This window comes from Portunus trituberculatus, chromosome 16, assembly GCF_017591435.1.
Source record: "Portunus trituberculatus isolate SZX2019 chromosome 16, ASM1759143v1, whole genome shotgun sequence".
In the NCBI taxonomy this organism is placed as follows: Eukaryota; Metazoa; Arthropoda; class Malacostraca; order Decapoda; family Portunidae; genus Portunus; species Portunus trituberculatus.
This window is the reverse complement of record NC_059270.1, coordinates 16883281-16896631: the sequence shown is the minus strand read 5'-3', so window position 1 is coordinate 16896631 and position 13351 is coordinate 16883281. Positions and strand designations below refer to the sequence as shown.

The following is a 13351-nucleotide window of genomic DNA, read 5'->3' as shown; positions in this document are numbered from 1 at the left end:
AAGGTTATGCATATAGGACAATAGAAATTCTAGCTATGAGATGGAAGGATGTTGGTTAGAGACAGTTAGAGAAGAAAGAGATTTAGGTGTAGTGGTAGACAAAACTATGAAATTCTCTAGGCAGTGTTTGGAAGCAAGAAATAAGGCAAATAGGACTCTAGGCTTCATAAATAGAAATGTATTACCCACCACAAATTAATTATAATGCTGACACTGATGTTTTAAAAATACATGTGAGGAGGGGGGTAAGCAAATTTTTTTTTTATTTTGTTAGGTTACATTTTGTGTAATACACACAAATGAGTATAAAGATTGTAGGGAAACTTGTGCTGAATCTTAGATTACTTGGGTTAGGAAAGTTTGGTTAGGTTATGTTAAATTAGTTTGGTTTGTGTAGATTAAATTAGCTTGATTAAGATTAATTTCTACTTGATGGATGAAAAGTAATTATTTAGCTACTTATTGTTTCCATGAGCAACAAAAGTGTGAAGAAGGACCACTAGTAGGCAACTTTGTTGTAGATTTATTGGCATTAATTTTATTTTCATTAATTAATAATTTTATTCATATTGCAGAGCTATCATAATGTATAACCCCTGGCAGCAGTGGGAACAATTAGACGAAAGTCAGAGAGCAATTGCGGCCATGGGAAGGTTCGGTCTGAGACGTGAGCGGCGAGTAGTACCAGACCGCATGAACCCATTCACTGCAATGTCTGACTCGGAATTCATTGAAAGATTTCGGTTGCGGAAAGAGTCGGTACATGACATCATTGTTAAGATCAGCGACCAACTTCCAGATTCTACTGACCAAAGAGGTATATAATTTTATAAAATTGTGAGCCATTTCAGACAAATACTATCTGTTAACAGCAGTACAGACTTCAGTAATATGGTACATCATCATCAGCAGCTAAAGTTTACCTAACTATATTAACATCATAAATATTTTCAACAAAAAGCACACAAGATTGCATTCACAAATACTCTCTTGACATCTTTCTCTCCTTTATTTCATCCTGATAACACCACTGCCATCTCTTCTATTACTCCCTAAAGTAAAATTTATGTATATTTATGTTTTCTTATTCCAGGTTGTCGTGTGCCACCATACTACCAAGTCCTGCTGGCTCTGGCAGCTATGGGTAACGGAAGTCACCAGGTAGTTGTTGCTGACTGCTATGATGTCTCACAAACAGTAGTCAGTCAATGCCTGGCCAGAGTTGCCCTGGCAATAGCAGGCCTTGTACGCCAGTACATAAAAATCCCTAAGGCGACTGATCTGCCAAAAGTGAAGGAAGATTTTTATGCAATTGCTGGTATGCCTGGTGTCATAGGTTGCATAGACTGTACCCATGTATCCATTGTAAAACCTACATCTAATGACTCAGAGATATTCAGGTGTAGGAAAGGATATTTTTCATTAAACATTCAGGCCATTTGTGGACCTGACCTAAAATTTTATAATATTGTTGCTAGGTGGGCAGGCAGTGTTCATGATGCTAGGATCTTTGAAAATAGTGTAATTCGTGATGAATTACATGATTCCCAGGTCATCTCTTGGGTGACAGTGGCTATGCAAATAGAAGGTACCTGTTGACCCCACTGTTGTCCCCTAATGGCCCTAAAGAACAACATTACAATGCAAGTCACATTAAAACTAGGAACACCATAGAAAGGGCTTTTGGTATTCTAAAGCGCCGGTTCTCATGCCTTGGAAGCAGAATGAGAACAAATCTAAAAACAACTGAAGACCTCTTGTTTTTGATGAGTATTGCGCTGCTCGGGGCTCGGCATATACAAATGATGAAACACTGGTGACCTATAATACTCCCCATCAAGGAATAAATCTCCAAACTCTTCCACTATGCTGCTGTGTTTACGTCTTGACCACAGTGCTGGAGCAGGGGACTGATGTGTACGATAACTTCTTCCAGGGATTGAGATCACAGTGACAAGGTCGTCTGGCACCACCGACGGTGTCCTCAGCACTGTCCTGTTCAGCGTGATCTCAAACATGTTTGGCCTTGCGGTGACGCTACTGAAAACGCCTTTAGTCTCCTTGCTCTACCAAAATACTTTTAACTCACAAACACTGATTCTAACCACTATTTCAGTCTAATCTAACACTTACAGTACACACTTTCACTTCACTAACACTCAAAAGAACCACACACAGACACGAAGCACAAACACCACTCGCTAACTAAAAACAACAGCCAAAAACGGAGAGCGCACACAACACGTCCTCTCGCCACCGCAGCTACGCGCCTATCGTAGCACGTTTCGATCTCATTATTAACTTACATCTTAATGAACCGTCATAAAAGTGTATTCCTCTAAATTTCTACTAAGGAAGTATAGAAAGCTATGAATATTGTTTTAGTGTAATGAAGACAATGATTTTGTATAGATACCACAAAATGTAGCACCACTGCTCTCCAGCGTTGCTACTTTTCAAGGTTGAACATGGGTGAGGTCAACCTCCCTGACCGTTGATAATCCCCAGGTCAAATCAAGTCACTCCTCCCCTCCCTGTCGCTCAGGATGGAAGGTGAATATCTCGTCCGCGCTACTCGCCATCGCAGCCTTCATAGTCGAGAAAAAATAATTATTTAAAGCGTCAACAAGTTCTGCTTAGAGGATTCTTTTATTATCAATGTGGAGGACACTTCTGACGAAGAACTGTCTGATTAAATAGCTGAGAGAGGATTATGCCTACAGGGTAAAAAAAAAAAAAAAAAACGCACCTTGACTCTTACCTCATGGGTGGTGTGGAAAAAGAGTTAAACAACAAAAAAGATGCATGTCTACTTGTCTATTTTAGAGAGAGTGAGTGAGTGAGTGAGTGTGTGTGTGTGTGTGTGTGTGTGTGTGTGTGTGTGTGTGTGTGTGTGTGTGTGTGTGTGTGTGTGCCGCGTCACAGGAGAACCAATACGTAAACTGTTGAAAGACTCGCGCAAGCAGGATTATACACACACACACACACACACACACACACACACACACACACACACGCGTGCATGAGAGAACTATATAGTAATAAGAAACAGGAGGAAATAGTAACAACCCAGAGAGAGAGAGAGTGCGGGAGAGATGGGCGTTTCTCCACACTTCAGTGTTGATCCTATAACTGGGGCTGCGACATTTGGCGACGCCGCAGCCGGGGAATCCCCCATAGGTCTCCCCCCCCCCTTCAGCGGCCTTCATATTTGAGTCGGACTATAGGTGGTCACGGGACTTCTTATCTATCAGATTAGTGATAGCGTCTTATAATCTTGGTACCTGCTTTCGTGTCTCTCGTGTTTCTTCATTTATTATTCTCCTTCTTACTTCCATCTACATCTCTTCATTCTTGCTATCTTCTTTCTTACCTATTTCATTTCTTCTCGATTTCCATGTCACAACAATGCCCCCTCATCAAGATCGTGCGTCCTCGCACGACTGTTAACTTGGCTGCGGGTCGTTATCTCATCCGGCGATGTGGTGTGGGTGTGGGGTGGGAAGGTCTTCTCCCAGCTGCTGGAACCAGGGGAGTCCTAGATACGGCCCCGTCCATGCTCATGACACCAGGTTGACTTCTCAGCCAGCCGTATCATCCAGCTCCCAAGAGGCTGATGTTTTTATCAGGAACTGTAGGTTATCTTTCATTGTATAGAGACAAGGTACCCATCCTTAACTGCTGAGAAGGCGTGTATTAGCAATATTCATAAGTTCATAGTTTAGAGACAGCCTTTGTGTAGAAACAAAATATAACATTCAATTAGACCAATAAGATGAATCGACCATTAATCATATTTTTCCATATATTCGCATTATAAGCCAGCAGTTTCTTTTCAAATTATTCTCAATATTCATATATGCAATCAGAACACTTATAACTATAAGGAAAGAATGAAGGGAAATCATCCTGCCCACATCATAAAAGGTGTCGGCTGGAATTTCTCTAAAAGTAGTAAGTAGTAGCCAAGTTAGTAATGCAGTCACTCGTACTTATCAGCCTTGAGTCAACTCATCTATCTTTACTTTTTTGGGAAAATAAACATATCAATCTGCTCTCAAGTAAGATATAAAAGGGAACAACAATACACTTTTAGAAACATGTACACCGCCATCATTGTTTTCATCACATCATAACATAACCCTGAACTACTGCAATGAATTTATTGACCAACATCAACCTTTCTCGTGTAAAAAATGACTTCTTATTATATTTTGACACAACTTTTTCATCTCATTTTCTTTCTGAATCATCTTAAGGAGCAAATTCTGATCTTTAAATACACGACAATGATTGTTAATAAGTTGAGCACAGCAATCTCTAATTTCAAGATAACATGAACCCATTTTGTTTTGTTTTATCTCTATCTTGCTTTATCAAATACCACACTATAACAGTTAAACACGAATTAATTCTGAGTGTGTTGCGTGCAATGTTCCTTTTCTTCAACAAATCAACATTTTTTTCTCTGATAATTATACTTTAACAGTACTACTACTGGACGAAAATATCTATACCGTGATGTTTTTAGCTTTTAACACGAGCTCATATAAACTTACAAAGGCACAAAATTTTCCACTCAATATCCAGATGAATTTAGGTGTCATAGTCACTGTATCAGGGAACTAATCGCCTAAAGGTAAGCCAACAATCTGATAAGGGAACACCATAACCTTCAACCGTCATTTACAGCTAAAATTTTGTTCATGACTCATTATCACATCTTGTTCACTATATAATACCTTGAAATATGTTTCTTTTCTCATCTTGCTCATCATCAGATATTTCAATGAATGATCTTTTCTAATGTTAATAAGCAATTATTCTTTCTTGTTTCACCTTATAAGCTTTTTTTTTTATCTCATTTATCTGTTCCTCTAAATATATGTATTTAATCTGGAAGCATTGTTTCCTGTCCCTTGGGCTAACATACCTTATCTCCCTTATACGTCGCTGACTGATTTATGTGTGTCTCTCCTTAACTACCAGGCACTACAATATCTATCAAACACTTTCACTGACTTCACACTTATCAAATTTACTACCTTAATTCCTCCTCTTAATACAATATCATAAAAAAAAAAAATCTTCAATGTCCTAAACGACCGTAGCTAAACTGCTATACACACTCTAACCTCTTCAGTTTTCTCTTGTCGCAACTTACTGATACGTTTCTAATATTTTGCCCTTCCTGCCTTATGAATCACTATATTCTCATCTCACCTATTTGACTTTCACCTCCTGATACCTCAAAATTTTACATCTTTATTCGTTATTCTTTGTCATTACATTCAGACCCTGCTCCACCAAGTAGTGACGCTCTGTATTCTCATCCTTTGTATAAACATTTTTCTCATGACATTTCTTAACATCTTTTCCAGCTTAATAAAGATATCATTATCCAACACATATCGCAGGGTAACTCAACATTTATTCGTAATCATCTTCCTGTGACATACAATAAATTTCCCTTTTATTTATACGTGCAGTAAATTTTCTTTTCCCTTGTGACTTCAATATTTTTCTTCTTTTTCCTTTTATGAACATTTCCGTTTTCCTTGTGGCTTTAATATTTCTTTTATTCCGTTTTATTTTAATTATTACTATTATTATTATTATTATTATTATTATTATTATTATTATTATTATTATTATTGTTATTATTATTTTATTTATTTACTTGTAGCTACAATATGTTTTCTCCTTTGCGACTGAATATTTCTATTTATCTTCCTATTCTTCTTTATTACTGTTATTATAATTTTATTTACTTTTTATTCTTTACTTGTGTTTGTGGGCCCACTTTTTCATAATTATAATTCTTGTGTATGTATACGCTCAAAAACTCTTCCACATCTGGTTACATATCGAAAAGAACATCTGAGGTGTCCTCCATCGTTCTGACTTTATCATGTCATGAGAAAAATGTTTATACATTGTTGGCTTACCTTTAGGCGATTAGTTCCCTGATACAGTGACTATGACACCTAAATTCATCTGGATATTGAGTGGAAAATTTTGTGCCTTTGTAAGTTTATATGAGCTCGTGTTAAAAGCTAAAAACATCACGGTATAGATATTTTCGTCCAGTAGTAGTACTGTTAAAGTATAATTATCAGAGAAAAAAATGTTGATTTGTTGAAGAAAAGGAACATTGCACGCAACACACTCAGAATTAATTCGTGTTTAACTGTTATAGTGTGGTATTTGATAAAGCAAGATAGAGATAAAACAAAACAAAATGGGTTCATGTTATCTTGAAATTAGAGATTGCTGTGCTCAACTTATTAACAATCATTGTCGTGTATTTAAAGTCCGAAAAGGCTTACCAAGCTCTGAAGCGTGCGTCCCGTGGCAGTCAATATCTTATGCCAAATGACCTTAACCTAAAGGGAGTTACCAATGACCCCCTTGATATTTTGGGTATTGTTCGTCTCCCTGCAAACTTGGGAAAGGTACTTCAACTATGCATTTGGACTTTTACGTGGCATCAAACTTCGGGTTGCCCTATGATGGCCTTCTGGGTTTGACGTCTACGAGATTCAACCGGATGGTAATAATTCCTGACAGTAATGTCATCAAGTATCAAAGGAAGAGTTTTCCAGCAATGGGGACGCCCAGAAGTCTGGCTTCCTTATCCCGATGGGAGAGAAAAGGACAAAAAGTACCAGAAGGTGAGGATGTTTCTGCCCAGTCCGTTTCTGTTGCTAGAAAAATTACCACAGAACAAAATGAGAGAATGCTTACCGACACTGGAACTAAGCTGTGAGTTAAGACTGCAGAAAACCAGCCTGTGCTCTTGTGCGCAGCAGGAAAAACAATAAATCAAGGGAATTGGACAGTCGTTCAAGCTACGGTAATTGGAAGTCATGACATTCCTGACTGTACAGCTATGCACATCCCTGTGTCCGTCCCAAATGCACGAGTAGGTTGTGATATCTGTACAGAAGTGCCTAGCAAGGTGAAAAGACTAGCAGTGGAACCAACACTTGGTACCGTGCGATATGGGCATAAAACATCTGCTCTCGTGGTAAATACCACGGGTGGACTAATTAAACTCAGACAAGGAGTTTTCTTGAGTGAAGTGTTAGCGTATGATGGACAGGTGGCGCCTGAACCGATGGACTTGCCTGAACCCAGTGTTGCCTCTATGTGCGTCAGTCGGTAAAGATTTAATGGTACAGACGCAAACGCTGGAAAACCTTGTCACGGTAGCGGATTACCCCGAGTTAAAGAACTCACTAATTCAACTGCTGAAGCAGTATCGTGATGTTTTTGCCTTACCCGGAGAACTGTTAGGTGCAACTGACAGAGCAGAGCACCACATAAAACTAAAATCAGGAACTATTCCAATATATATACCAGCCTACAGACTGCCACACAATCAAAGGCAAGTGGTTGAGATAAAATCAAAGAATTGTTGGAACAAGGTGTTGGTGGCAGCGGTGGGATACCTTTGCAACTGATAATGTTGCAATGATAAATATTGCATAACTTGATAAGATAGATGTTTCTGGATTCATTCACAGAGATTAAAATCGTGAAAATTATTGTGTGGCATATGTTATATGAGTGTACTGAATTGTTGCAATGGATGTTGTAATTTCGTATTTTTGAGTCATCTGCAAATTTTGATGGTATACTGAAATGGTCGTGAGAAATCTTTGTCACAGCAGAATATTGTTCAAGGTCATTTAAGTTACTCGTTCTGCGTCTGTGTTGCTCGCAGGTTGTTGTCATAAGGGATAGTATTGCCATAAAATTCAGTTACATTACTTGATTGCGTAACCATCTTGCTCTGAATAAAAAAGCGTCTTGAAATGTGTTTGATGATTATATTGCTATTGTGGTAAGAGAATTATGGCTTCTTTCCTCGTTTCACCAGCGGCATACAAGCAAGGGGAAGTAGAAACACAGGGAAACATACATATGAAACATAGGTGAAGTAGTAACTCTTAGATGTTTCATCATAACTGGTAAAAGATAAGAATGTTGTCAGCTTGTAGACGGCAGGATAAATTAGATTGAATCAGAGTAAAGAACACAGGTGCCAGAAAGTTAGGTAGTAGAAAATTGTAAGGAGAGGTTTTCATGAAGCAGAAATGTTGGTAAATATGAATACCATATTTATAGAGAGAAAAAGGAATAATATATATGAAGTAGTTGTGATATAAAGCGAGCAAATGGAAAGAATGTTGAAATTTTGGGAAGGTGAAACAAGCTTGAGTCACCCTTAGTAAAGATCAGGCAACAGCTGAGGTAACTATTTTGATGGAGAAAGAAATTTGTTATTTGAAATTTAACGTGCTGGTATGCAGAGACGATAGTGACAATGTTCGTGATTAAATTGAAGGAAGAAGTATGGGAATTATATGGGTTAATGAGTGTCGTGTGGAAACCTGGGAGAGACGCGGAAGCGTAGGAGTGATGTTAGGCCTTGATAAGCCATAGATAAATTCAGTTGATAGGATGACCAGAGGTAGAAGGAAATCCTGGAGGTGAACAGAAGAAAATTTTCATTCATGCACCAAGAAAATGATCAGCCATGTATTATGAAACATAGGGATATAAAGGGGAAAGTTAAGATATGGATGTCACTGTAAAGTACAGGGAAGGCGAGAGTCACTGTTGGAACAGTGCCAGACCATGTGCCTGAAGGAATATTGGCTGGACCCTGATTCACGAGATTATCTCTGTGACTGATATGAGTTGATGGAAAGGTAGCTAAGTGACCACTATAGTCTCTATTGTGTTAATAAGTAATACAGAAATATATATTGATATGGTGAAAGTATGTTGAAATGAAGTATGAAAAGGATATCCGTAAAAAAATTGTGTGGAAATTTTATGGTGGAAATGAAATGCATACTAGAAGAAAATGAGGTAAAAAGCAGTTGCAGTTGAGTGAAATCATATTATGAAAGGAAGGGAAATTATTGTGCGGTAGAAGAAAAATGGGTAACGTATAACTGAGACGTATAGAAACAACTTGAGATGGTTAAAAGAAATATAATGAGGATAAAGAAGGTAAAATATTGGAAAGGTGAGAAACGATATCAAAATAGAGTAACCATGAAATAAGAGATGTGAAAAGTGTAAAACATACAGGTTTCTGAAGTCATTAGCTTAATGTTGAGCATGCTCAACATTTATCTACCTTTCTATACTCATTTTGTTATTCCATTTGGTTAAGTTCTTCATTTACATACTCAATCACTCTGCAATATTCTGTATTACTTATTAACACAATAGAGACTATAGTGGTCACTTAGCTACCTTTCCATTAAGCTAATGACTTCAGAAACCTGTATGTTTTACACTTTTCACATCTCTTATTTCATGGTTACTCTATTTTGATATCCTTTCTCACCTTTCCAATATTTTACCTTCTTTATCCTCATTATATTTCTTTTAACCATCTCAAGTTGTTTCTATACGTCTCAGTTATACGTTACCCATTTTTCTTCTACCGCACAATAATTTCCCTTCCTTTCATAATATGATTTCACTCAACTGCAACTGCTTTTTACCTCATTTTCTTCTAGTATGCATTTCATTTCCACCATAAAATTTCCACACAATTTTTTTACGGATATCCTTTTCATACTTCATTTCAACATACTTTCACCATATCAATATATATTAATGTATTACTTATTAACACAATAGAGACTATAGTGGTCACTTAGCTACCTTTCCATCAACTCATATCAGTCACAGAGATAATCTCGTGAATCAGGGTCCAGCCAATATTCCTTCAGGCACATGGTCTGGCACTGTTCCAACAGTGACTCTCGCCTTCCCTGTACTTTACAGTGACATCCATATCTTAACTTTCCCCTTTATATCCCTATGTTTTATAATACATGGCTGATCATTTTCTTGGTGCATGAATGAAAATTTTCTTCTGTTTTTACCTCCAGGATTTCCTTCTACCTCTGGTCATCTTATCAACTGAGTTTTATCTATGGCTTATCACGGCCTAGCATCACTCCTACGCTTCCGCATCTCTCCCAGGTTTCCGCACGACACTCATTAACCCATATAGTTCCCATATTTCTTCCTTCAATTTAATCACGAACATTGTCACTATTGCCTCTGTGCATACCAACACGTTAAATTTTAAATGACATAAATTTCTTTCTCCATCAAAATAGTTTCCTCAGCTGTTGTATGATCTTTACTCGGGGTGACTCACGCTTGTTTCACCCTCCCAAAATTTCAACATTCTTTCCATTTGCTCGCTTTATTATCACAACTACTTCATATATATTATTCCTTTTTCTCTCTATAAATATGATATTCATGTTTACCAACATTTCTGCTTCATGAAAACCTCTCCTTACAATTTTCTACTACCTAACTTTCTGGCACCTGTGTTCTTTTCTCTGATTCAATCTAATTTATCCTACCGTCTACAAGATGACAACATTCTTATCTTTTACCAATTATGATGAAACATCTACGAGTTGCTACTACACCTATGTTTCATATGTATGTTTCCTGTGTTTCTACTTCCCCTTGCTTGTATGCCGCTGGTGAAACAAGGAGAGAAGCCATAATTCTCTTATCACAATAGCAATATAATCATCAAACACATTTCAAGACGCTTTTTTATTCAGAGCAAGATGGTTACGCAATCAAGTAATGTAACTGAATTTTATGGCAATACTATCCCTTATGACAACAACCTGCGAGCAACACAGCCGCAGAACGAGTAACTCAAATGACCTTGAACAATATTCTGTTGTGACCAAGATTTCTCACGACCATTTCAGTATACCATCAAAATTTGCAGATGACTCAAAAATACGAAATTACAACATCCATTGCAACAATTCAGTACACTCATATAACATATGCCACACAATAATTTTCACGATTTTAATCTCTGTGAATGAATCCAGAAACATCTATTTTATCAAGTTATGCAATATTTATCTTTGCAACATTATCAGTTGCAAAGGTATCCCACCGCTGCCACCAGTTATCGTGTCTGCAAGTTGCACGATCTTGTTGCGTCCCTAATCTTAAAGACTGCTTTGTGGGTTCAAGGGAATGCCTCTTGAGTTTTTTTTTATAAACTTAACTTAATTATATTATTACAAACATTTACACTTTATGACCCTTACGACAACAAAGAAAACCACAAAAACCACAAAATTTTAATCACTCTCTTCACGCAAGGTCCACCTTCAAATGCCTCAAATTCTGTCACATTTTATCTTGAACTCAAATTTATTACACACACAATAACTTCATTGATGATAACATTTCTCTCTTCACTTAAACTTCTTCTAATGTTCCAGATTTCTTCACAATATTCCCGTTATCCAACTCAAATCACGCAATTTAAATTCAAAGATAAGATACATCCTAACACACCCTACAATTTCCCTTCCAATAAAAACAAAACCCTACACAACCTACACATAACTTTTTTTTTTCCTTTATCAAAATATGACACCAACATTTTCTGTGACTGCATTACAACTGTTTGGCTACACTTACTGGTCTTGAGATAAGCGGAGCGCCCATTTTGACCCTCTGGTCTGACAGCTCTCTCTCGCTGTCGTCTCTCGCCTTCTCGGCGTTCTCGGCTTTCTCTCTCTCTCTCTCTCTCTCTCTCTCTCTCTCTCTCTCTCTCTCTCTCTCTCTCTCACCTAATATACACGCGTTACTTGACCTCTCGTCCATATCATTTACTTCTGGCGACCTCTGATTATCACCAGATATGGGGAGAAGGTTCCAGAAGCTTCTTCTTGTAATCTACTGCTCGTCGCCGGCTGTGTTTGTCTTGTCATGATTCACCGCCTCTTGTTGTTCTCCTAGGTGGTCACGGGACTTCTTATCTATCAGATTAGTGATAGCGTCTTATAATCTTGGTACCTGCTTTCGTGTCTCTCATGTTTCTTCATTTATTATTCTCCTTCTTACTTCCATCTACATCTCTTCATTCTTGCTATCTTCTTTCTTACCTATTTCATTTCTTTTTGATTTCCATGTCACAACAGGTACATTGCCTCATGGTAATCTTTGTATATATGGCATGGGTTGGGCCTGCCATACGGCTATATGGTATGGGATGGGCCTACCATTGTGCTCTGGTATGGTTTGGGCCTGCCAGTTAGCCAAAGTTTTCCCGTTACGCAGGTATGATATGTGGCATGGGTTGGGCCTGCCATGGGCTATAGATTGGAATGGGGCCTTTCATAACGCTATGGTGGGGTTGTGCCTTCTATTGTGTCATTTATCGATGATTATATATTGAGGCAGTGTTTGTTTACGGTGCTGCACGCTCCCCACATGCAGGTGCGGGAGTCATGTCTTACTCCGGGGATAGCAACGCACTTCCAACTGTGGCTTCCTGCAGTGCTTTGGCGGGGAGGAGTGTCAGCAGGTTGTCCAGGGAAGGAGTGAAGAGGCGTCATTCCCGGGAAAGGAGCAGCAGCTCCAGTGCCTCGCCTGTTGGGCAGAGAAGCAGGTGCTCTGGCCGCAGGCGGAGGTCGCCGACCCACTTGCATGCCCAGTCCCCCACTGGGCATGGTACTGCGTCTGGGCCTTCTTTGCGCTTTGTGTTGGATGAGTTGGCAGTCTTAAGAGGTGAGATTGCCAAGCTCAGTGCCAACCCGCCTAAGTCCGAAGAGGAGGTGAACTTTCAGGCTACTGCTTCTACAAGACAACCGTCCCCTGCTAACTTTTCTGGATTTGTTGCTGAGAGTAGTGAGGAAGGTGAGATCACAGAAACAACCCCAAGGGGCAGTGTTCTGCTCCAGAATGCAAAAGACTTGGGGCCCCCTGACACGGTTTCTGTGGACATTGATGACCAGGTTGCGGGGATGGTCAACTTCTTGTTTGACAATGGCTTGCAGGACGAGGACTACAAGGCCATCTCTGAGAATGTGCTTACCACACGACCTAAGAATTGTCCTGCACTGGTTCCTGTGTAGTGCAACCCACAGATCCTGGAAGCACTGAAAACAGATGCAAGAAAAGCAGATGCTCGCCTCAAGGATGTATGTGGGGACATTCTTAATGTAGGTACCATTCTTACTAAGTCTCTTCTGGCCTTGGATCAGATTGCACAGGAGTCCGCTCACCCTGTCGTGGAGCGGGAGGTGAATAATATTAACGGTGCCTTGGCACTTCTTGGCCACGCCAATCATAAGAATAATTTGGCGAGACGGTTTGTGATGAAGAGGGAAATTAACCAAAAATATTCTCATTTGTGTTCAGATAAGTTGCCGATGTCCCGCTGACTGTTTGGCGATAATGTGTCTCAGTCTACCAGGCAGATTGAGGAATCTGAAAAGCTGAGGCATAAACTAGCAGCCAAGAAAACCATCCCTGT

General features: G+C 38.9%; 1 pseudogene; it reads left to right on the top strand.

The window, feature by feature from the left end:
- Positions 1-645: 645 nt before the first annotated feature.
- On the top strand, positions 646-1967 carry LOC123504446 (annotated as a pseudogene).
- The last annotated feature ends 11384 nt before the right edge of the window (positions 1968-13351 follow it).